At 43.0% G+C, this 22,646-nt stretch overlaps 11 non-coding genes across 11 annotated transcripts; all 11 read right to left on the bottom strand.

The window, feature by feature from the left end:
* Positions 1-625: 625 nt before the first annotated feature.
* trnal-uaa (transfer RNA leucine (anticodon UAA)) lies at positions 626-732 on the bottom strand. The gene is made up of 2 exons: positions 695-732; positions 626-670 (listed from the first exon to the last, which is right to left on the bottom strand). It is a non-coding gene; the product is annotated as a tRNA-Leu (tRNA).
* Positions 733-2,985: 2,253 nt separating this feature from the next.
* Positions 2,986-3,092, bottom strand: trnal-uaa (transfer RNA leucine (anticodon UAA)). Its single transcript has 2 exons — positions 3,055-3,092; positions 2,986-3,030 (listed from the first exon to the last, which is right to left on the bottom strand). It is a non-coding gene; the product is annotated as a tRNA-Leu (tRNA).
* Positions 3,093-4,164: 1,072 nt separating this feature from the next.
* Positions 4,165-4,271, bottom strand: trnal-uaa (transfer RNA leucine (anticodon UAA)). The gene is made up of 2 exons: positions 4,234-4,271; positions 4,165-4,209 (listed from the first exon to the last, which is right to left on the bottom strand). It is a non-coding gene; the product is annotated as a tRNA-Leu (tRNA).
* A 3,603-nt stretch (positions 4,272-7,874) lies between these two features.
* Positions 7,875-7,981, bottom strand: trnal-uaa (transfer RNA leucine (anticodon UAA)). The gene is made up of 2 exons: positions 7,944-7,981; positions 7,875-7,919 (listed from the first exon to the last, which is right to left on the bottom strand). It is a non-coding gene; the product is annotated as a tRNA-Leu (tRNA).
* A 1,072-nt stretch (positions 7,982-9,053) lies between these two features.
* trnal-uaa (transfer RNA leucine (anticodon UAA)) lies at positions 9,054-9,160 on the bottom strand. The gene is made up of 2 exons: positions 9,123-9,160; positions 9,054-9,098 (listed from the first exon to the last, which is right to left on the bottom strand). It is a non-coding gene; the product is annotated as a tRNA-Leu (tRNA).
* Positions 9,161-10,403: 1,243 nt separating this feature from the next.
* Positions 10,404-10,510, bottom strand: trnal-uaa (transfer RNA leucine (anticodon UAA)). Its single transcript has 2 exons — positions 10,473-10,510; positions 10,404-10,448 (listed from the first exon to the last, which is right to left on the bottom strand). It is a non-coding gene; the product is annotated as a tRNA-Leu (tRNA).
* Positions 10,511-11,583: 1,073 nt separating this feature from the next.
* On the bottom strand, positions 11,584-11,690 carry trnal-uaa (transfer RNA leucine (anticodon UAA)). Its single transcript has 2 exons — positions 11,653-11,690; positions 11,584-11,628 (listed from the first exon to the last, which is right to left on the bottom strand). It is a non-coding gene; the product is annotated as a tRNA-Leu (tRNA).
* A 1,073-nt stretch (positions 11,691-12,763) lies between these two features.
* Positions 12,764-12,870, bottom strand: trnal-uaa (transfer RNA leucine (anticodon UAA)). The gene is made up of 2 exons: positions 12,833-12,870; positions 12,764-12,808 (listed from the first exon to the last, which is right to left on the bottom strand). It is a non-coding gene; the product is annotated as a tRNA-Leu (tRNA).
* A 1,504-nt stretch (positions 12,871-14,374) lies between these two features.
* trnal-uaa (transfer RNA leucine (anticodon UAA)) lies at positions 14,375-14,481 on the bottom strand. The gene is made up of 2 exons: positions 14,444-14,481; positions 14,375-14,419 (listed from the first exon to the last, which is right to left on the bottom strand). It is a non-coding gene; the product is annotated as a tRNA-Leu (tRNA).
* A 3,607-nt stretch (positions 14,482-18,088) lies between these two features.
* On the bottom strand, positions 18,089-18,195 carry trnal-uaa (transfer RNA leucine (anticodon UAA)). Its single transcript has 2 exons — positions 18,158-18,195; positions 18,089-18,133 (listed from the first exon to the last, which is right to left on the bottom strand). It is a non-coding gene; the product is annotated as a tRNA-Leu (tRNA).
* A 3,289-nt stretch (positions 18,196-21,484) lies between these two features.
* On the bottom strand, positions 21,485-21,591 carry trnal-uaa (transfer RNA leucine (anticodon UAA)). Its single transcript has 2 exons — positions 21,554-21,591; positions 21,485-21,529 (listed from the first exon to the last, which is right to left on the bottom strand). It is a non-coding gene; the product is annotated as a tRNA-Leu (tRNA).
* Between the last annotated feature and the right edge of the window lie 1,055 nt (positions 21,592-22,646).

Raw genomic sequence — 22,646 nt, forward strand, 5'->3', positions numbered from 1 at the left:
TGGTATCTAGTCGGGTAAACTCAGTTTCCATACCTCAGTTTGTGAAATCGGCTCCCCTGAGAAAGCTGACTGTAATTTGGGTACTTTACTGTGTGTAATTGCCGGAAGTGACTTTCATTTTCAGCTGGACAAGAGATCAAGTTTTTCTGCAGTTATAGTGTGGGTATGCAGAAACTGAACCCCTGAAAAGACCTTTTGATCCTCAATAAAGCAACATATTTCCAGGCGTGTTTGAGCAAAGTCCCACTCTGTTTCAGCAATCACTTTTAGATCAGCTGCAACTATTTAGCCGTTTGTTTTCAGCATCTTCCTCGGACAGTAAGTATTACGCTTGGAATATATTGCTTTGAACTAACCGTTTGCATGCACATCATGGCCACCTGACTTGACGTGACTTGATGTGGAGCGCCAGTTGTCAGAAATTACTACCAGGAGTGCCCGAGGTGCATTCTCGTAAGAATGTTGCGGCAGCATCATCTCAGCAGCACATTGGTATCTGGTAGAGACAGATTATGCAATAGTGTCGCCATGTCTTATGCTTTATGCAACAAAAGACAATCACGAGTTGCTAAAGTTGTCAAATACAAACATGTCTAAATCATGACCAACATGCAGAGGGAAGAAATGTCAGGAGTGGGATTTGAACCCACGCCTCCATTGGAGACCAGAAGTCCCTTTGGGGAAAGAGCCCTTGCTTAAGTCTGGCGCCTTAGACCGCTCAGCCATCCTGACAGCCATTGGTGGGAATTGACTCTTTAGGACAGTGGAACTAACTCATTAGTTTATTATTCTCTAATTAAATCAACATACTCAAGGTGTTCTTGAGAAAAGTCTCCATTTCTTGCAATATTCACCTTTATCTCAGCTTGAAAGGACGTCAGTCGGGACTTTGCACAACTTATGACAGTGACATGAAGTGAGTGAAGCTCTTGTAAGTGAGTTTAGTGGGTCTCAGTTGGATTGTTGGTTGGATGATTAATTTTGTTTGGCAAAACGATTGTACAAGCAGCCAAGTCTGGCTGCAGTTGCAGCTGGGTTTTCTGAATTGCTTCTCTTTCGAAAACCTCAGCATCCATCATGGGGCTTGCAGCCTTTTGTTACTTATATAAGCACAGTTTGAGAAACCTGATTGGAAACAAGGCTACGTTTATAAACGACAATGAAATTGGCGTTCTCCGACTGGTATCTAGTCGGGTAAAGTCAGTTTCCATACCTCAGTTTGTGAAATCAGCTCCCCTGAGAAAGCCGACTGTAATTTGGCTACTTTACTGTGTGTAATTGCCGGAAGTGACTTTCATTTTCAGTTGGACAAGAGATCAAGTTTTTCTGCAGTTATAGTGTGGGTCTGCAGAAACTGAACTCCTGAAAAGACCTTTTGATCCACAATAAAGCAACATGTTTCCAGGCGTGTTTGAGCAAAGTCCCACTCTGTTTCACCAATCACTTTTAGATCAGCTGCAACTATTTAGCCGTTTGTTTTCAGCATCTTCCTCGGACAGTAAGTATTACGCTTGGAATATATTGCTTTGAACTAACCGTTTGCATGCACATCATGGCCACCTCACTTGACGTGAGTTGATGTGGAGCGTCAGTTGTCAGAAATTACTGCCAGGAGTGCCCGAGGTGCATTCTCGTAAGAATGTTGCGGCAGCATCATCTCAGCAGCACATTGGTATCTGGTAGAGAAGGATTATGCAATAGTGTCGCCATGTCTTTTGCTTTGCGCAAAAAAAGACAATCACGAGTTGCTAAAGTTGTCAAATACAAACATGTCTAAATCATGACCAACATGCAGAGGGAAGAAATGTCAGGAGTGGGATTTGAACCCACACCTCCATTGGAGACCAGAAGTCCCTTTGGTGAAAGAGCCCTTGCTTAAATCTTGCGCCTTAGACCGCTCGGCCATCCTGCCAGCCATTGGTGGGAATTGACTCTTTAGGACAGTGGAACTAACTCATTAGTTTATTATTCTCTAATTCAATCAACATACTCAAGGTGTTCTTGAGAAAAGTCTCCATTTCTTGCATTATTCACCTTTGTCTCAGCTTGAAAGGACGTCAGTCGGGACTTTGCACAACTTGTGACAGTGACATGAAGTGAGTGAAGCTCTTGTAAGTGAGTTTAGTGGGTCTCAGTTGGATTGTTGGTTAGATGATTAATTTTGTTTGGCAAAACGATTGTACAAGCAGCCAAGTCTGGCTGCAGTTGCAGCTGGGTTTTCTGAATTGCTTCTCTTTCGAAAACCTCAGCATCCATCATGGGGCTTGCAGCCTTTTGTTACTTATATACGCACAGTTTGAGAAACCTGATTGGAAACATGGTTACGTTTATAAACGACAACGAAATTGGCAATCTCCGACTGGTATCTAGTCGGGTAAAGTCAGTTTCCATACCTCAGTTTGTGAAATCAGCTCCCCCGAGAAAGCCGACTGTAATTTGGCTACTTTACTGTGTGTAATTGCCGGAAGTGACTTTCATTTTCAGCTGGACAAGAGATCAAGTTTTTCTGCAGTTTTAGTGTGGGTCTCCTGAAACTGAACTCCTGAAAAGACCTTTTAATCCTCAATAAAGCAACATATTTAGAGGCGTGTTTTAGCAAAGTCCCACTCTGTTTCAGCAATCACTTTTAGATCAGCTGCAACTATTTAGCCGTTTGTTTTCAGCATCTTCCTCGGACAGTAAGTATTACGCTTGGAATATATTGCTTTGAACTAACCGTTTGCATGCACATCATGGCCACCTCACTTGACGTGAGTTGATGTGGAGCGTCAGTTGTCAGAAATTACTACCAGGAGTGCCCGAGGTGCATTCTCGTAAGAATGTTGCGGCAGCATCATCTCAGCAGCACATTGGTATCTGGTAGAGAAGGATTATGCAATAGTGTCGCCATGTCTTTTGCTTGGTGCAACAAAAGACAATCACGAGTTGCTAAAGTTGTCAAATACAAACATGTCTAAATCATGACTAACATGCAGAGGGAAGAAATGTCAAGAGTGGGATTTGAACCCACGCCTCCATTGGAGACTAGAAGTCCCTTTGGGGAAAAAGCCCTTGCTTAAGTCTGGCGCCTTCGACCGCTCGGCCATCCTGACAGCCATTGGTGGGAATTGACTCTTTAGGACAGTGGAACTACCTCATTAGGTTGTTATTCTCTAATTCAATCAACATACTCAAGGTTTTCTTGAGAAAAGTCTCAATTTCTTGCATTATTCACTTTGTCTCATCTTGAAAGGACGTCAGTCGGGACTTTGCACAACTTATGACAGTGACATGAAGTGAATGAAGCTCTTGTAAGTGAGTTTAGTGGGTCTCAGTTGGATTGTTGGTTAGATGATTAATTTTGTTTGGCAAAACGATTGTACAAGCAGCCAAGTCTGGCTGCAGTTGCAGCTGGGTTTTCTGAATTGCTTCTCTTTCGAAAACCTCAGCATCCATCATGGGGCTTGCAGCCTTTTGTTACTTATATACGCACAGTTTGAGAAACCTGATTGGAAACATGGTTACGTTTATAAACGACAACGAAATTGGCAATCTCCGACTGGTATCTAGTCGGGTAAAGTCAGTTTCCATACCTCAGTTTGTGAAATCAGCTCCCCCGAGAAAGCCGACTGTAATTTGGCTACTTTACTGTGTGTAATTGCCGGAAGTGACTTTCATTTTCAACTGGACAAGAGATCAAGTTTTTCTGCAGTTTTAGTGTGGGTCTCCTGAAACTGAACTCCTGAAAAGACCTTTTAATCCTCAATAAAGCAACATATTTCCAGGCGTGTTTTAGCAAAGTCCCACTCTGTTTCAGCAATCACTTTTAGATCAACTGCAACTATTTAGCCGTTTGTTTTCTGCATCTTCCTCCAGACAGTAAGTCTTAGGCTTGGAATATATTGCTTGAACTAACCGTTTGGGTGCACATCATGGCCACCTCACTTGACGTGAGTTGATGTGGAGCGTCAGTTGTCAGAAATTACTGCCAGGAGTGCCCGAGGTGCATCCTCGTAAGAATGTTGCGGCGGCATCATCTCAGCAGCACATTGGTATCTGGTAGAGAAGGATTATGCAATAGTGTCGCCATGTCTTTTGCTTTGTGCAACAAAAGACAATCACGAGTTGCTAAAGTTGTCAAATACAACTATGTCTAAATCATGACCAACATGCAGAGGGAAGAAATGTCAGGAGTGGGATTTAAACCCACGCCTCCATTGGAGACCAGAAGTCCCTTTGGGGAAAGAGCCCTTGCTTAAGTCTGGCGCCTTAGACCGCTCGGCCATCCTGACAGCCATTGGTTGGAATTGACTCTTTATGACAGTGGAACTAACTCATTAGTTTATTATTCTCTAATTCAATCAACATACTCAAGGTGTTCTTGAGAAAAGTCTCCATTTCTTGCAATATTCACCTTTGTCTCAGCTTGAAAGGACGTCAGTCGGGACTTTGCACAACTTATGACAGTGACATGAAGTCAGTGAAGCTCTTGTAAGTGAGTTTAGTGGGTCTCAGTTGGAGTGTTGGTTAGATGATTAATTTTGTTTGGCAAAACGTTTGTACAAGCAGCCAAGTCTGGCTGCAGTTGCAGCTGGGTTTTCTGAATTGCTTCTCTTTCGAAAACCTCAGCATCCATTGTGGGGCTTGCAGCCTTTTGTTACGTATATACGCACAGTTTGAAAAACCTCATTGGAAACCTGATTTCCAGGTGTGTTTGCGCAAAGTCCCACTTTGTTTCAGCAATCACTTTTAGATCCACTGCAACTATTTAGCCGTTTGTTTTCTGCATCTTCCTCCAGACAGTAAGTCTTAGGCTTCGAATATATTGCTTTGAACTAACCGTTTGGGTGCACATCATGGCCACCTCACTTGACGTGAGTTAATGTGGAGCGTCAGTTGTGCTTGAAGTGAGTAAAGCTCTTGTGAGTTTAGTGGGTCTCAGGTGGAGTGTTGGTTAGATGATTAATTTTGTTTGGCAAAACGTTTGTACAAGCAGCCAAGTCTGGCTGCATTTGCAGCTGGGTTTTCTGAATTGCTTCTCTTTCGAAAACCTCAGCATCCATCTTGGGGCTTGCAGCCTTTTGTTACGTATATACGGACAGTTTGAGAAACCTCATTGGAAACCTGATTTCCAGGTGTGTTTGCGCAAAGTCTCACTTTGTTTCAGCAATCACTTTTAGATCAGCTGCAACTATTTAGCCGTTTGTTTTCAGTATCTTCTTCGGACAGTAAGTCTTACGCTTGGAATATATTGCTTTGAACTAACCGTTTGCATGCACATCATGGCCACCTCACTTGACGTGAGTTGATGTGGAGCGTCAGTTGTCAGAATTTACTGCCAGGAGTGCCCGAGGTGCATTCTCGTAAGAATGTTGCTGCAGCATCATCTCAGCAGCACATTGGTATCTGGTAGAGAAGGATTATGCAATAGTGTCGCCATGTCTTTTGCTTTGTGCAACAAAAGACAATCACGAGTTCCTAAAGTTGTCAAATACAAACATGTCTAAATCATGACCAACATGCAGAGGGAAGAAATATCAGGAGTGGGATTTGAACCCACACCTCCATTGGAGACCAGAAGTCCCTTTGGGGAAAGAGCCCTTGCTTAAGTCTGGCGTCTTAGACCGCTCAGCAATCCTGACAGCCATTGGTGGGAATTGACTCTTTAGGACAGTGGAACTAACTCATTAGTTTATTATTCTCTAATTAAATCAACATACTCAAGGTGTTCTTGAGAAAAGTCTCCATTTCTTGCAATATTCACCTTTGTCTCAGCTTGAAAGGACGTCAGTCGGGACTTTGCACAACTTATGACAGTGACATGAAGTGAGTGAAGCTCTTGTAAGTGAGTTTAGTGGGTCTCAGTTGGATTGTTGGTTGGATGATTAATTTTGTTTGGCAAAACGATTGTACAAGCAGCCAAGTCTGGCTGCAGTTGCAGCTGGGTTTTCTGAATTGCTTCTCTTTCGAAAACCTCAGCATCCATCATGGGGCTTGCAGCCTTTTGTTACTTATATAAGCACAGTTTGAGAAACCTGATTGGAAACAAGGCTACGTTTATAAACGACAATGAAATTGGCGTTCTCCGACTGGTATCTAGTCGGGTAAACTCAGTTTCCATACCTCAGTTTGTGAAATCAGCTCCCCTGAGAAAGCCGACTGTAATTTGGCTACTTTACTGTGTGTAATTGCCGGAAGTGACTTTCATTTTCAGTTGGACAAGTGATCAAGTTTTTCTGCAGTTATAGTGTGGGTCTGCAGAAACTGAACTCCTGAAAAGACCTTTTGATCCACAATAAAGCAACATGTTTCCAGGCGTGTTTGAGCAAAGTCCCACTCTGTTTCACCAATCACTTTTAGATCAGCTGCAACTATTTAGCCGTTTGTTTTCAGCATCTTCCTCGGACAGTAAGTATTACGCTTGGAATATATTGCTTTGAACTAACCGTTTGCATGCACATCATGGCCACCTCACTTGACGTGAGTTGATGTGGAGCGTCAGTTGTCAGAAATTACTGCCAGGAGTGCCCGAGGTGCATTCTCGTAAGAATGTTGCGGCAGCATCATCTCAGCAGCACATTGGTATCTGGTAGAGAAGGATTATGCAATAGTGTCGCCATGTCTTTTGCTTTGCGCAAAAAAAGACAATCACGAGTTGCTAAAGTTGTCAAATACAAACATGTCTAAATCATGACCAACATGCAGAGGGAAGAAATGTCAGGAGTGGGATTTGAACCCACACCTCCATTGGAGACCAGAAGTCCCTTTGGGGAAAGAGCCCTTGCTTAAATCTTGCGCCTTAGACCGCTCGGCCATCCTGCCAGCCATTGGTGGGAATTGACTCTTTAGGACAGTGGAACTAACTCATTAGTTTATTATTCTCTAATTCAATCAACATACTCAAGGTGTTCTTGAGAAAAGTCTCCATTTCTTGCATTATTCACCTTTGTCTCAGCTTGAAAGGACGTCAGTCGGGACTTTGCACAACTTGTGACAGTGACATGAAGTGAGTGAAGCTCTTGTAAGTGAGTTTAGTGGGTCTCAGTTGGATTGTTGGTTAGATGATTAATTTTGTTTGGCAAAACGATTGTACAAGCAGCCAAGTCTGGCTGCAGTTGCAGCTGGGTTTTCTGAATTGCTTCTCTTTCGAAAACCTCAGCATCCATCATGGGGCTTGCAGCCTTTTGTTACTTATATACGCACAGTTTGAGAAACCTGATTGGAAACATGGTTACGTTTATAAACGACAACGAAATTGGCGTTCTCCGACTGGTATCTAGTCGGGTAAAGTCAGTTTCCATACCTCAGTTTGTGAAATCAGCTCCCCCGAGAAAGCCGACTGTAATTTGGCTACTTTACTGTGTGTAATTGCCGGAAGTGACTTTCATTTTCAGCTGGACAAGAGATCAAGTTTTTCTGCAGTTTTAGTGTGGGTCTCCTGAAACTGAACTCCTGAAAAGACCTTTTAATCCTCAATTAAGCAACATATTTACAGGCGTGTTTTAGCAAAGTCCCACTCTGTTTCAGCAATCACTTTTAGATCAGCTGCAACTATTTAGCCGTTTGTTTTCAGCATCTTCCTCGGACAGTAAGTATTACGCTTGGAATATATTGCTTTGAACTAACCGTTTGCATGCACATCATGGCCACCTCACTTGACGTGAGTTGATGTGGAGCGTCAGTTTTCAGAAATTACTACCAGGAGTGCCCGAGGTGCATTCTCGTAAGAATGTTGCGGCAGCATCATCTCAGCAGCACATTGGTATCTGGTAGAGAAGGATTATGCAATAGTGTCGCCATGTCTTTTGCTTGGTGCAACAAAAGACAATCACGAGTTGCTAAAGTTGTCAAATACAAACATGTCTAAATCATGACTAACATGCAGAGGGAAGAAATGTCAAGAGTGGGATTTGAACCCACGCCTCCATTGGAGACTAGAAGTCCCTTTGGGGAAAAAGCCCTTGCTTAAGTCTGGCGCCTTCGACCGCTCGGCCATCCTGACAGCCATTGGTGGGAATTGACTCTTTAGGACAGTGGAACTACCTCATTAGGTTGTTATTCTCTAATTCAATCAACATACTCAAGGTTTTCTTGAGAAAAGTCTCAATTTCTTGCATTATTCACTTTGTCTCATCTTGAAAGGACGTCAGTCGGGACTTTGCACAACTTATGACAGTGACATGAAGTGAATGAAGCTCTTGTAAGTGAGTTTAGTGGGTCTCAGTTGGATTGTTGGTTAGATGATTAATTTTGTTTGGCAAAACGATTGTACAAGCAGCCAAGTCTGGCTGCAGTTGCAGCTGGGTTTTCTGAATTGCTTCTCTTTCGAAAACCTCAGCATCCATCATGGGGCTTGCAGCCTTTTGTTACTTATATACGCACAGTTTGAGAAACCTGATTGGAAACATGGTTACGTTTATAAACGACAACGAAATTGGCAATCTCCGACTGGTATCTAGTCGGGTAAAGTCAGTTTCCATACCTCAGTTTGTGAAATCAGCTCCCCCGAGAAAGCCGACTGTAATTTGGCTACTTTACTGTGTGTAATTGCCGGAAGTGACTTTCATTTTCAACTGGACAAGAGATCAAGTTTTTCTGCAGTTTTAGTGTGGGTCTCCTGAAACTGAACTCCTGAAAAGACCTTTTAATCCTCAATAAAGCAACATATTTCCAGGCGTGTTTTAGCAAAGTCCCACTCTGTTTCAGCAATCACTTTTAGATCAACTGCAACTATTTAGCCGTTTGTTTTCTGCATCTTCCTCCAGACAGTAAGTCTTAGGCTTGGAATATATTGCTTGAACTAACCGTTTGGGTGCACATCATGGCCACCTCACTTGACGTGAGTTGATGTGGAGCGTCAGTTGTCAGAAATTACTGCCAGGAGTGCCCGAGGTGCATCCTCGTAAGAATGTTGCGGCGGCATCATCTCAGCAGCACATTGGTATCTGGTAGAGAAGGATTATGCAATAGTGTCGCCATGTCTTTTGCTTTGTGCAACAAAAGACAATCACGAGTTGCTAAAGTTGTCAAATACAACTATGTCTAAATCATGACCAACATGCAGAGGGAAGAAATGTCAGGAGTGGGATTTAAACCCACGCCTCCATTGGAGACCAGAAGTCCCTTTGGGGAAAGAGCCCTTGCTTAAGTCTGGCGCCTTAGACCGCTCGGCCATCCTGACAGCCATTGGTTGGAATTGACTCTTTATGACAGTGGAACTAACTCATTAGTTTATTATTCTCTAATTCAATCAACATACTCAAGGTGTTCTTGAGAAAAGTCTCCATTTCTTGCAATATTCACCTTTGTCTCAGCTTGAAAGGACGTCAGTCGGGACTTTGCACAACTTATGACAGTGACATGAAGTCAGTGAAGCTCTTGTAAGTGAGTTTAGTGGGTCTCAGTTGGAGTGTTGGTTAGATGATTAATTTTGTTTGGCAAAACGTTTGTACAAGCAGCCAAGTCTGGCTGCAGTTGCAGCTGGGTTTTCTGAATTGCTTCTCTTTCGAAAACCTCAGCATCCATTGTGGGGCTTGCAGCCTTTTGTTACGTATATACGCACAGTTTGAAAAACCTCATTGGAAACCTGATTTCCAGGTGTGTTTGCGCAAAGTCCCACTTTGTTTCAGCAATCACTTTTAGATCCACTGCAACTATTTAGCCGTTTGTTTTCTGCATCTTCCTCCAGACAGTAAGTCTTAGGCTTCGAATATATTGCTTTGAACTAACCGTTTGGGTGCACATCATGGCCACCTCACTTGACGTGAGTTAATGTGGAGCGTCAGTTGTGCTTGAAGTGAGTAAAGCTCTTGTGAGTTTAGTGGGTCTCAGGTGGAGTGTTGGTTAGATGATTAATTTTGTTTGGCAAAACGTTTGTACAAGCAGCCAAGTCTGGCTGCATTTGCAGCTGGGTTTTCTGAATTGCTTCTCTTTCGAAAACCTCAGCATCCATCTTGGGGCTTGCAGCCTTTTGTTACGTATATACGGACAGTTTGACAAACCTCATTGGAAACCTGATTTCCAGGTGTGTTTGCGCAAAGTCTCACTTTGTTTCAGCAATCACTTTTAGATCAGCTGCAACTATTTAGCCGTTTGTTTTCAGTATCTTCTTCGGACAGTAAGTCTTACGCTTGGAATATATTGCTTTGAACTAACCGTTTGCATGCACATCATGGCCACCTCACTTGACGTGAGTTGATGTGGAGCGTCAGTTGTCAGAATTTACTGCCAGGAGTGCCCGAGGTGCATTCTCGTAAGAATGTTGCTGCAGCATCATCTCAGCAGCACATTGGTATCTGGTAGAGAAGGATTATGCAATAGTGTCGCCATGTCTTTTGCTTTGTGCAACAAAAGACAATCACGAGTTCCTAAAGTTGTCAAATACAAACATGTCTAAATCATGACCAACATGCAGAGGGAAGAAATATCAGGAGTGGGATTTGAACCCACACCTCCATTGGAGACCAGAAGTCCCTTTGGGGAAAGAGCCCTTGCTTAAGTCTGGCGCCTTAGACCGCTCGGCCATCCTGACAGCCATTGGCGGGAATTGACTCTTTAGGACAGTGGAACTAACTCATTAGTTTATTATTCTCTAATTCAATCAACATACTCAAGGTGTTCTTGAGAAAAGTCTCCATTTCTTGCAATATTCACCATTGTCTCAGCTTGAAAGTACGTCAGTCGGGACTTTGCTCACCTTATGACAGTGACATGAAGTGAGTGAAGCTCCTGTAAGTGAGTTTAGTGGGTCTCAGTTGGATTGCTGGTTAGATGATTAATTTTGATGGCAAAACGATTGTACAAGCAGCCAAGTCTGGCTGCAGTTGCAGCTGGGTTTTCTGAATTGCTTCTCTTTCGAAAACCTCAGCATCCATCATGGGGCTTGCAGCCTTTTGTTACTTATTTACGCACAGTTTGAGAAACCTGATTGGAAACATGGTTACGTTTATAAACGACAACGAAATTGGCGTTCTCCGACTGGTATCTAGTCGGGTAAAGTCAGTTTCCAAACCCTTAGTTTGTGAAATCAGCTCCCCTGAGAAAGCCGACTGTAATTTGGCTACTTTACTGTGTGTAATTGCCAGAAGTGACTTTCATTTTCAGCTGGACAAGAGATCAAGTTTTTCTGCAGTTATAGTGTGGGTCTGCAGAAACTGAACTCCTGAAAAGACCTTTTGATCCACAATAAAGGAACATGTTTCCAGGTGTGTTTGAGCAAAGTCCCACTCTTTTTCACCAATCACTTTTAGATCAGCTGCAACTATTTAGCCGTTTGTTTTCAGCATCTTCCTCGGACAGTAAGTATTACGCTTGGAATATATTGCTTTGAACTAACCGTTTGCATGCACATCATGGCCACCTCACTTGACGTGAGTTGATGTGGAGCGTCACTTGTCAGAAATTACTGCCAGGAGTGCCCGAGGTGCATTCTCGTAAGAATGTTGCGGCAGCATCATCTCAGCAGCACATTGGTATCTGGTAGAGAAGGATTATGCAATAGTGTCGCCATGTCTTTTGCTTTGTGCAACAATTGACAATCACGAGATACTAAAGTTGTCAAATACAAACATGTCTAAATCATGACCAACATGCAGAGGGAAGAAATGTCAGGAGTGGGATTTGAACCCACGCCTCCATTGGAGAACAGAAGTCCCTTTGGGGAAAGAGCCCTTGCTTAAGTCTGGCGCCTTAGACCGCTCGGCCATCCTGACAGCCATTGGTGGGAATTGACTCTTTAGGACAGTGGAACTAACTCATTAGTTTATTATTCTCTAATTCAATCAACATACTCAAGGTGTTATTGAGAAAAGTCTCCATTTCTTGCATTATTCACCTTTGTCTCAGCTTGAAAGGACGTCAGTCGGGACTTTGCACAACTTGTGACAGTGACATGAAGTGAGTGAAGCTCTTGTAAGTGAGTTTAGTGGGTCTCAGTTGGATTGTTGGTTAGATGATTAATTTTGTTTGGCAAAACGATTGTACAAGCAGCCAAGTCTGGCTGCAGTTGCAGCTGGGTTTTCTGAATTGCTTCTCTTTCGAAAACCTCAGCATCCATCATGGGGCTTGCAGCCTTTTGTTACTTATATACGCACAGTTTGAGAAACCTGATTGGAAACATGGTTACGTTTATAAACGACAACGAAATTGGCAATCTCCGACTGGTATCTAGTCGGGTAAAGTCAGTTTCCATACCTCAGTTTGTGAAATCAGCTCCCCCGAGAAAGCCGACTGTAATTTGGCTACTTTACTGTGTGTAATTGCCGGAAGTGACTTTCATTTTCAGCTGGACAAGAGATCAAGTTTTTCTGCAGTTTTAGTGTGGGTCTCCTGAAACTGAACTCCTGAAAAGACCTTTTAATCCTCAATAAAGCAACATATTTCCAGGCGTGTTTGAGCAAAGTCCCACTTTGTTTCAGCAATCACTTTTAGATCAGCTGCAAGTATTTAGCCGTTTGTTTTCAGCATCTTCCTCGGACAGTAAGTATTACGCTTGGAATATATTGCTTTGAACTAACCGTTTGCATGCACATCATGGCCACCTCACTTGACGTGAGTTGATGTGGAGCGTCAGTTGTCAGAAATTACTGCCAGGAGTGCCCGAGGTGCATTCTCGTAAGAATGTTGCGGCAGCATCATCTCAGCAGCACATTGGTATCTGGTAGAGAAGGATTATGCAATAGTGTCGCCATGTCTTTTGCTTTGTGCAACAAAAGACAATCACGAGTTGCTAAAGTTGTCAAATACAAACATGTCTAAATCATGACCAACATGCAGAGGGAAGAAATGTCAGGAGTGGGATTTGAACTTACACCTCCATTGGAGACCAGAAGTCCCATTGGGGAAAGAGCCCTTGCTTAAGTCTGGCGCCTTAGACCGCTCGGCCATCCTGACAGCCATTTGTGGGAATTGACTCTTTAGGACAGTGGAACTAACTCATTAGTTTATTATTCTCTAATTCAATCAACATACTCAAGGTGTTCTTGAGAAAAGTCTCCATTTCTTGCAATATTCACCTTTGTCTCAGCTTGAAAGGACGTCAGTCGGGACTTTGCACAACTTATGACAGTGACATGAACTGAGTGAAGCTCTTGTAAGTGAGTTTAGTGGGTCTCAGTTGGAATGTTGGTTAGATGATCAATTTTGTTTGGCAAAACGTTTGTACAAGCAGCCAAGTCTGGCTGCAGGTGCATCTGGGTTTTCTGAATTGCTTCTCTTTCAAAAACCTCAGCATCCATCGTGGGGCTTGCAGCCTTTTGTTACGTATATACGCACAGTTTGAGAAACCTCATTGGAAACCTGATTTCCAGGTGTGTTTGCGCAAAGTCCCACTTTGTTTCTGCAATCACTTTTAGATCAACTGCAACTATTTAGCAGTTTGTTTTCTGCATCTTCCTCCAGACAGTAAGTCTTAGGCTTGGAATATATTGCTTTGAACTAACCGTTTGGGTGCACATCATGGCCACCTCATTTGACGTGAGTTAAAGTGGAGCGTCAGTTGTGCGTGAAGTGAGTAAAGCTCTTGTAAGTGAGTTTAGTGGGTCTCAGTTGGAGTGTTGGGTAGATGATTAATTTTGTTTGGCAAAACGTTTGTACAAGCAGCCAAGTCTGGCTGCAGTTGCAGCTGGGTTTTCTGAATTGCTTCTCTTTCGAAAACCTCAGCATCCATCATGGGGCTTGCAGCCTTTTGTTACTTATATACGCACAGTTTGAGAAACCTGATTGGAAACATGGTTACGTTTATAAACGACAACGAAATTGGCGTTCTCCGACTGGTATCTAGTCGGGTAAAGTCAGTTTCCATACCTCAGTTTGTGAAATCAGCTCCCCTGAGAAAGCTGACTGTAATTTGGCTACTTTACTGTGTGTAATTGCCAGAAGTGACTTTCATTTTCAGCTGGACAAGAGATCAAGTTTTTCTGCAGTTATAGTGTGGGTCTGCAGAAACTGAACCCCTGAAAAGACCTTTTGATCCTCAATAAAGCAACATATTTCCAGGCTTTTTTGAGCAAAGTCCCACTTTGTTTCAGCAATCACTTTTAGATCAGCTGCAACTATTTAGCCGTTTGTTTTCAGCATCTTCCTCGGACAGTAAGTATTATGCTTGGAATATATTGCTTTGAACTAACCGTTTGCATGCACATCATGGCCACCTCACTTGACGTGAGTTGATGTGGAGCGTCAGTTGTCAGAAATTACTACCAGGAGTGCCCGAGGTGCATTCTCGTAGGAATGTTGCGGCAGCATCATCTCAGCAGCACATTGGTATCTGGTAGAGAAGGATTATGCAATAGTGTCGCCATGTCTTTTGCTTTGTGCAACAAAAGACAATCACGAGATACTAAAGTTGTCAAATACAAACATGTCTAAATCATGACCAACATGCAGAGGGAAGAAATGTCAGGAGTGGGATTTGAACCCACGCCTCCATTGGAGACCAGAAGTCCCTTTGGGGAAAGAGCCCTTGCTTAAGTCTGGCGCCTTAGACCGCTCGGCCATCCTGACAGCCATTGGTGGGAATTGACTCTTTAGGACAGTGGAACTAACTCATTAGTTTATTATTCTCTAATTCAATCAACATACTCAAGGTGTTATTGAGAAAAGTCTCCATTTCTTGCATTATTCACCTTTGTCTCAGCTTGAAAGGACGTCAGTCGGGACTTTGCACAACTTGTGACAGTGACATGAAGTGAGTGAAGCTCTTGTAAGTGAGTTTAGTGGGTCTCAGTTGGATTGTTGGTTAGATGATTAATTTTGTTTGGCAAAACGATTGTACAAGCAGCCAAGTCTGGCTGCAGTTGCAGCTGGGTTTTCTGAGTTGCTTCTCTTTCGAAAACCTCAGCATCCATCATGGGGCTTGCAGCCTTTTGTTACTTATATACGCACAGTTTGAGAAACCTGATTGGAAACATGGTTACGTTTATAAACGACAACGAAATTGGCAATCTCCGACTGGTATCTAGTCGGGTAAAGTCAGTTTCCATACCTCAGTTTGTGAAATCAGCTCCCCCGAGAAAGCCGACTGTAATTTGGCTACTTTACTGTGTGTAATTGCCGGAAGTGACTTTCATTTTCAGCTGGACAAGAGATCAAGTTTTTCTGCAGTTTTAGTGTGGGTCTCCTGAAACTGAACTCCTGAAAAGACCTTTTAATCCTCAATAAAGCAACATATTTCCAGGCGTGTTTGAGCAAAGTCCCACTTTGTTTCAGCAATCACTTTTAGATCAGCTGCAAGTATTTAGCCGTTTGTTTTCAGCATCTTCCTCGGACAGTAAGTATTACGCTTGGAATATATTGCTTTGAACTAACCGTTTGCATGCACATCATGGCCACCTCACTTGACGTGAGTTGATGTGGAGCGTCAGTTGTCAGAAATTACTGCCAGGAGTGCCCGAGGTGCATTCTCGTAAGAATGTTGCGGCAGCATCATCTCAGCAGCACATTGGTATCTGGTAGAGAAGGATTATGCAATAGTGTCGCCATGTCTTTTGCTTTGTGCAACAAAAGACAATCACGAGTTGCTAAAGTTGTCAAATACAAACATGTCTAAATCATGACCAACATGCAGAGGGAAGAAATGTCAGGAGTGGGATTTGAACTTACACCTCCATTGGAGACCAGAAGTCCCATTGGGGAAAGAGCCCTTGCTTAAGTCTGGCGCCTTAGACCGCTCGGCCATCCTGGCAGCCATTGGTGAGAATTGACTCTTTAGGACAGTGGAACTAACTCATTAGTTTATTATTCTCTAATTCAATCAACATACTCAAGGTGTTCTTGAGAAAAGTCTCCATTTCTTGCAATATTCACCTTTGTCTCAGCTTGAAAGGACGTCAGTCGGGACTTTGCACAACTTATGACAGTGACATGAACTGAGTGAAGCTCTTGTAAGTGAGTTTAGTGGGTCTCAGTTGGAATGTTGGTTAGATGATCAATTTTGTTTGGCAAAACGTTTGTACAAGCAGCCAAGTCTGGCTGCAGGTGCATCTGGGTTTTCTGAATTGCTTCTCTTTCAAAAACCTCAGCATCCATCGTGGGGCTTGCAGCCTTTTGTTACGTATATACGCACAGTTTGAGAAACCTCATTGGAAACCTGATTTCCAGGTGTGTTTGCGCAAAGTCCCACTTTGTTTCTGCAATCACTTTTAGATCAACTGCAACTATTTAGCAGTTTGTTTTCTGCATCTTCCTCCAGACAGTAAGTCTTAGGCTTGGAATATATTGCTTTGAACTAACCGTTTGGGTGCACATCATGGCCACCTCATTTGACGTGAGTTAAAGTGGAGCGTCAGTTGTGCGTGAAGTGAGTAAAGCTCTTGTAAGTGAGTTTAGTGGGTCTCAGTTGGAGTGTTGGGTAGATGATTAATTTTGTTTGGCAAAACGTTTGTACAAGCAGCCAAGTCTGGCTGCAGTTGCAGCTGGGTTTTCTGAATTGCTTCTCTTTCGAAAACCTCAGCATCCATCGTGGGGCTTGCAGCCTTTTGTTACGTATATACGGACAGTTTGAGAAACCTCATTGGAAACCTGATTTCCAGGTGTGTTTGCGCAAAGTCCCACTTTGTTTCAGCAATCACTTTTAGATCAACTGCAACTATTTAGCCGTTTGTTTTCAGCATCTTCTTCGGACAGTAAGTCTTACGCTTGGAATATATTGCTTTGAACTAACCGTTTGCATGCACATCATGGCCACCTCACTTGACGTGAGTTGATGTGGAGCGTCAGTTGTCAGAAATTACTGCCAGGAGTGCGCGAGGTGCATTCTCGTAAGAATGTCGCGGCAGCCTTATCTCAGCAGCTCATTGGTATCTGGTAGAGAAGGATTATGCAATAGTGTCGCCATGTCTTTTGCTTTGCGCAACAATAGACAATCACGAGTTGCTAAAGTTGTCAAATACAAACATGTGTAAATCATGACCAACATGCAGAGGGAAGAAATGTCAGGAGTGGGATTTGAACTCACACCTCCATTGGAGACCAGAAGTCCCTTTGGGGAAAGAGCCTTTGCTTAAATCTTGCGCCTTAGACCGCTCGGCCATCCTGCCAGCCATTGGTGGGAATTGACTCTTTAGGACAGTGGAATTAACTTATTAGTTTATTATTCTCTAATTCAATCAACATACTCAAGGTGTTCTTGAGAAAAGTCTCCATTTCTTGCATTATTCACCTTTGTCTCAGCTTGAAAGGACGTCAGTCGGGACTTTGCACAACTTATGACAGTGACATGAAGTGAGTGAAGCTCTTGTAAGTGAGTTTAGTGGGTCTCAGTTGGATTGTTGGTTAGATGATTAATTTTGTTTGGCAAAACGATTGTACAAGCAGCCAAGTCTGGCTGCAGTTGCAGCTGGGTTTTCTGAATTGCTTCTCTTTCGAAAACCTCAGCATCCATCATGGGGCTTGCAGCCTTTTGTTACTTATATACGCACAGTTTGAGAAACAAGATTGGAAACATGGTTACGTTTATAAACGACAACGAAATTGGCGTTCTCCGACTGGTATCTAGTCGGGTAAACTCAGTTTCCATACCTCAGTTTGTGAAATCAGCTCCCCTGAGAAAGCTGACTGTAATTTGGGTACTTTACTGTGTGTAATTGCCGGAAGTGACTTTCATTTTCAGCTGGACAAGAGATCAAGTTTTTCTGCAGTTATAGTGTGGGTATGCAGAAACTGAACCCCTGAAAAGACCTTTTAATCCTCAATAAAGCAACATATTTCCAGGCGTGTTTTAGCAAAGTCCCACTCTGTTTCAGCAATCACTTTTAGATCAACTGCAACTATTTAGCCGTTGGTTTTCTGCATCTTCCTCCAGACAGTAAGTCTTAGGCTTGGAATATATTGCTTGAACTAACCGTTTGGGTGCACATCATGGCCACCTCACTTGACGTGAGTTGATGTGGAGCGTCAGTTGTCAGAAATTACTGCCAGGAGTGCCCGAGGTGCATTCTCGTAAGAATGTTGCGGCAGCATCATCTCAGCAGCACATTGGTATCTGGTAGAGAAGGATAATGCAATAGTGTCGCCATGTCTTTTGCTTTGTGCAACAAAAGACAATCACGAGTTGCTAAAGTTGTCAAATACAACTATGTCTAAATCATGACCAACATGCAGAGGGAAGAAATGTCAGGAGTGGGATTTGAACCCACGCCTCCATTGGAGACCAGAAGTCCCTTTGGTGAAAGAGCCCTTGCTTAAGTCTGGCGCCTTAGACCGCTCGGCCATCCTGACAGCCATTGGTGGGAATTGACTCTTTATGACAGTGGAACTAACTCATTAGTTTATTATTCTCTAATTCAATCAACATACTCAAGGTGTTCTTGAGAAAAGTCTCCATTTCTTGCAATATTCACCTTTGTCTCAGCTTGAAAGGACGTCAGTCGGGACTTTGCACAACTTATGACAGTGACATGAAGTGAGTGAAGCTCTTGTAAGTGAGTTTAGTGGGTCTCAGTTGGAGTGTTGGTTAGATGATTAATTTTGTTTGGCAAAACGTTTGTACAAGCAGCCAAGTCTGGCTGCAGTTGCAGCTGGGTTTTCTGAATTGCTTCTCTTTCGAAAACCTCAGCATCCTTCTTGGGGCTTGCAGCCTTTTGTTACGTATATACGGACAGTTTGAGAAACCTCATTGGAAACCTGATTTCCAGGTGTGTGTGCGCAAAGTCCCACTTTCTTTCAGCAATCACTTTTAGATCAACTGCAACTATTTAGCAGTTTGTTTTCTGCATCTTCCTCCAGACAGTAAGTCTTAGGCTTGGAATATATTGCTTTGAACTAACCGTTTGGGTGCACATCATGGCCAACTCACTTGACGTGAGTTAATGTGGAGCGTCAGTTGTGCGTGAAGTGAGTAAAGCTCTTGTAAGTGAGTTTAGTGGGTCTCAGTTGGAGTGTTGGTTAGATGATTAATTTAGTTTGGCAAAACGTTTGTACAAGCAGCCAAGTCTGGCAGCAGTTGCAGCTGGGTTTTCTGAATTGCTTCTCTTTCAAAAACCTCAGCATCCATCGTGGGGCTTGCAGCCTTTTGTTACGTATATACGCACAGTTTGAGAAACCTCATTGGAAACCTGATTTCCAGGTGTGTTTGCGCAAAGTCCCACTTTGTTTCAGCAATCACTTTTAGGTCAACTGCAACTATTTAGCCGTTTGTTTTCTGCATCTTCCTCCAGACAGTAAGTCTTAGGCTTGGAATATATTGCTTTGAACTAACCGTTTGGGTGCACATCATTGCCACCTCACTTGACGTGAGTTAATGTGGAGCGTCAGTTGTGCGTGAAGTGAGTAAAGCTCTTGTAAGTGAGTTTAGTGGGTCTCAGTTGGAGTGTTGGTTAGATGATTAATTTTGTTTGGCAAAACGTTTGTATAAGCAGCCAAGTCTGGCTGCAGTTGCAGCTGGGTTTTCTGAATTGCTTCTCTTTCGAAAACCTCAGCATCCATCGTGGGGCTTGCAGCCTTTTGTTACGTATATACGGACAGTTTGAGAAACCTCATTGGAAACCTGATTTCCAGGTGTGTTTGCGCAAAGTCCCACTTTGTTTCAGCAATCACTTTTAGATCAGCTGCAACTATTTAGCCGTTTGTTTTCAGCATCTTCCTCGGACAGTAAGTATTACGCTTGGAATATATTGCTTTGAACTAACCGTTTGCATGCACATCATGGCCACCTGACTTGACGTGAGTTGATGTGGAGCGTCAGTTGTCAGAAATTACTACCAGGAGTGCCCGAGGTGCATTCTCGTAAGAATGTTGCGGCAGCATCATCTCAGCAGCACATTCGTATCTGGTAGAGAAGGATTATGCAATAGTGTCGCCATGTCTTTTGCTTTGTGCAACAAAAGACAATCACGAGTTGCTAAAGTTGTCAAATACAAACATGTCTAAATCATGACCAACATGCAGAAGGAAGAAATGTCAGGAGTGGGATTTGAACCCACGTCTCCATTGAAGACCAGAAGTCCCTTTGGGGAAAGAGCCCTTGCTAAAGTCTGGCGCCTTAGACCGCTCGGCCATTCTGACAGCCATTTGTGGGAATTGACTCTTTAGGACAGTGGAACTAACTCATTAGTTTATTATTCTCTAATTCAATCAACATACTCAAGGTGTTCTTGAGAAAAGTCTCCATTTCTTGCAATATTCACCTTTGTCTCAGCTTGAAAGGACGTCAGTCGGGACTTTGCACAACTTATGACAGTGACATGAACTGAGTGAAGCTCTTGTAAGTGAGTTTAGTGGGTCTCAGTTGGAATGTTGGTTAGATGATCAATTTTGTTTGGCAAAACGTTTGTACAAGCAGCCAAGTCTGGCTGCAGGTGCATCTGGGTTTTCTGAATTGCTTCTCTTTCAAAAACCTCAGCATCCATCGTGGGGCTTGCAGCCTTTTGTTACGTATATACGCACAGTTTGAGAAACCTCATTGGAAACCTGATTTCCAGGTGTGTTTGCGCAAAGTCCCACTTTGTTTCTGCAATCACTTTTAGATCAACTGCAACTATTTAGCAGTTTGTTTTCTGCATCTTCCTCCAGACAGTAAGTCTTAGGCTTGGAATATATTGCTTTGAACTAACCGTTTGGGTGCACATCATGGCCACCTCATTTGACGTGAGTTAAAGTGGAGCGTCAGTTGTGCGTGAAGTGAGTAAAGCTCTTGTAAGTGAGTTTAGTGGGTCTCAGTTGGAGTGTTGGGTAGATGATTAATTTTGTTTGGCAAAACGTTTGTACAAGCAGCCAAGTCTGGCTGCAGTTGCAGCTGGGTTTTCTGAATTGCTTCTCTTTCGAAAACCTCAGCATCCATCATGGGGCTTGCAGCCTTTTGTTACTTATATACGCACAGTTTGAGAAACCTGATTGGAAACATGGTTACGTTTATAAACGACAACGAAATTGGCGTTCTCCGACTGGTATCTAGTCGGGTAAAGTCAGTTTCCATACCTCAGTTTGTGAAATCAGCTCCCCTGAGAAAGCTGACTGTAATTTGGCTACTTTACTGTGTGTAATTGCCAGAAGTGACTTTCATTTTCAGCTGGACAAGAGATCAAGTTTTTCTGCAGTTATAGTGTGGGTCTGCAGAAACTGAACCCCTGAAAAGACCTTTTGATCCTCAATAAAGCAACATATTTCCAGGCTTTTTTGAGCAAAGTCCCACTTTGTTTCAGCAATCACTTTTAGATCAGCTGCAACTATTTAGCCGTTTGTTTTCAGCATCTTCCTCGGACAGTAAGTATTATGCTTGGAATATATTGCTTTGAACTAACCGTTTGCATGCACATCATGGCCACCTCACTTGACGTGAGTTGATGTGGAGCGTCAGTTGTCAGAAATTACTACCAGGAGTGCCCGAGGTGCATTCTCGTAAGAATGTTGCGGCAGCATCATCTCAGCAGCACATTGGTATCTGGTAGAGAAGGATTATGCAATAGTGTCGCCATGTCTTTTGCTTTGTGCAACAAAAGACAATCACGAGATACTAAAGTTGTCAAATACAAACATGTCTAAATCATGACCAACATGCAGAGGGAAGAAATGTCAGGAGTGGGATTTGAACCCACGCCTCCATTGGAGACCAGAAGTCCCTTTGGGGAAAGAGCCCTTGCTTAAGTCTGGCGCCTTAGACCGCTCGGCCATCCTGACAGCCATTGGTGGGAATTGACTCTTTAGGACAGTGGAACTAACTCATTAGTTTATTATTCTCTAATTCAATCAACATACTCAAGGTGTTATTGAGAAAAGTCTCCATTTCTTGCATTATTCACCTTTGTCTCAGCTTGAAAGGACGTCAGTCGGGACTTTGCACAACTTGTGACAGTGACATGAAGTGAGTGAAGCTCTTGTAAGTGAGTTTAGTGGGTCTCAGTTGGATTGTTGGTTAGATGATTAATTTTGTTTGGCAAAACGATTGTACAAGCAGCCAAGTCTGGCTGCAGTTGCAGCTGGGTTTTCTGAATTGCTTCTCTTTCGAAAACCTCAGCATCCATCATGGGGCTTGCAGCCTTTTGTTACTTATATACGCACAGTTTGAGAAACCTGATTGGAAACATGGTTACGTTTATAAACGACAACGAAATTGGCAATCTCCGACTGGTATCTAGTCGGGTAAAGTCAGTTTCCATACCTCAGTTTGTGAAATCAGCTCCCCCGAGAAAGCCGACTGTAATTTGGCTACTTTACTGTGTGTAATTGCCGGAAGTGACTTTCATTTTCAGCTGGACAAGAGATCAAGTTTTTCTGCAGTTTTAGTGTGGGTCTCCTGAAACTGAACTCCTGAAAAGACCTTTTAATCCTCAATAAAGCAACATATTTCCAGGCGTGTTTGAGCAAAGTCCCACTTTGTTTCAGCAATCACTTTTAGATCAGCTGCAAGTATTTAGCCGTTTGTTTTCAGCATCTTCCTCGGACAGTAAGTATTACGCTTGGAATATATTGCTTTGAACTAACCGTTTGCATGCACATCATGGCCACCTCACTTGACGTGAGTTGATGTGGAGCGTCAGTTGTCAGAAATTACTGCCAGGAGTGCCCGAGGTGCATTCTCGTAAGAATGTTGCGGCAGCATCATCTCAGCAGCACATTGGTATCTGGTAGAGAAGGATTATGCAATAGTGTCGCCATGTCTTTTGCTTTGTGCAACAAAAGACAATCACGAGTTGCTAAAGTTGTCAAATACAAACATGTCTAAATCATGACCA

The sequence above is a fragment of the Channa argus genome, unplaced genomic scaffold (assembly GCF_033026475.1).
Source record: "Channa argus isolate prfri unplaced genomic scaffold, Channa argus male v1.0 Contig039, whole genome shotgun sequence".
In the NCBI taxonomy this organism is placed as follows: Eukaryota; Metazoa; Chordata; class Actinopteri; order Anabantiformes; family Channidae; genus Channa; species Channa argus.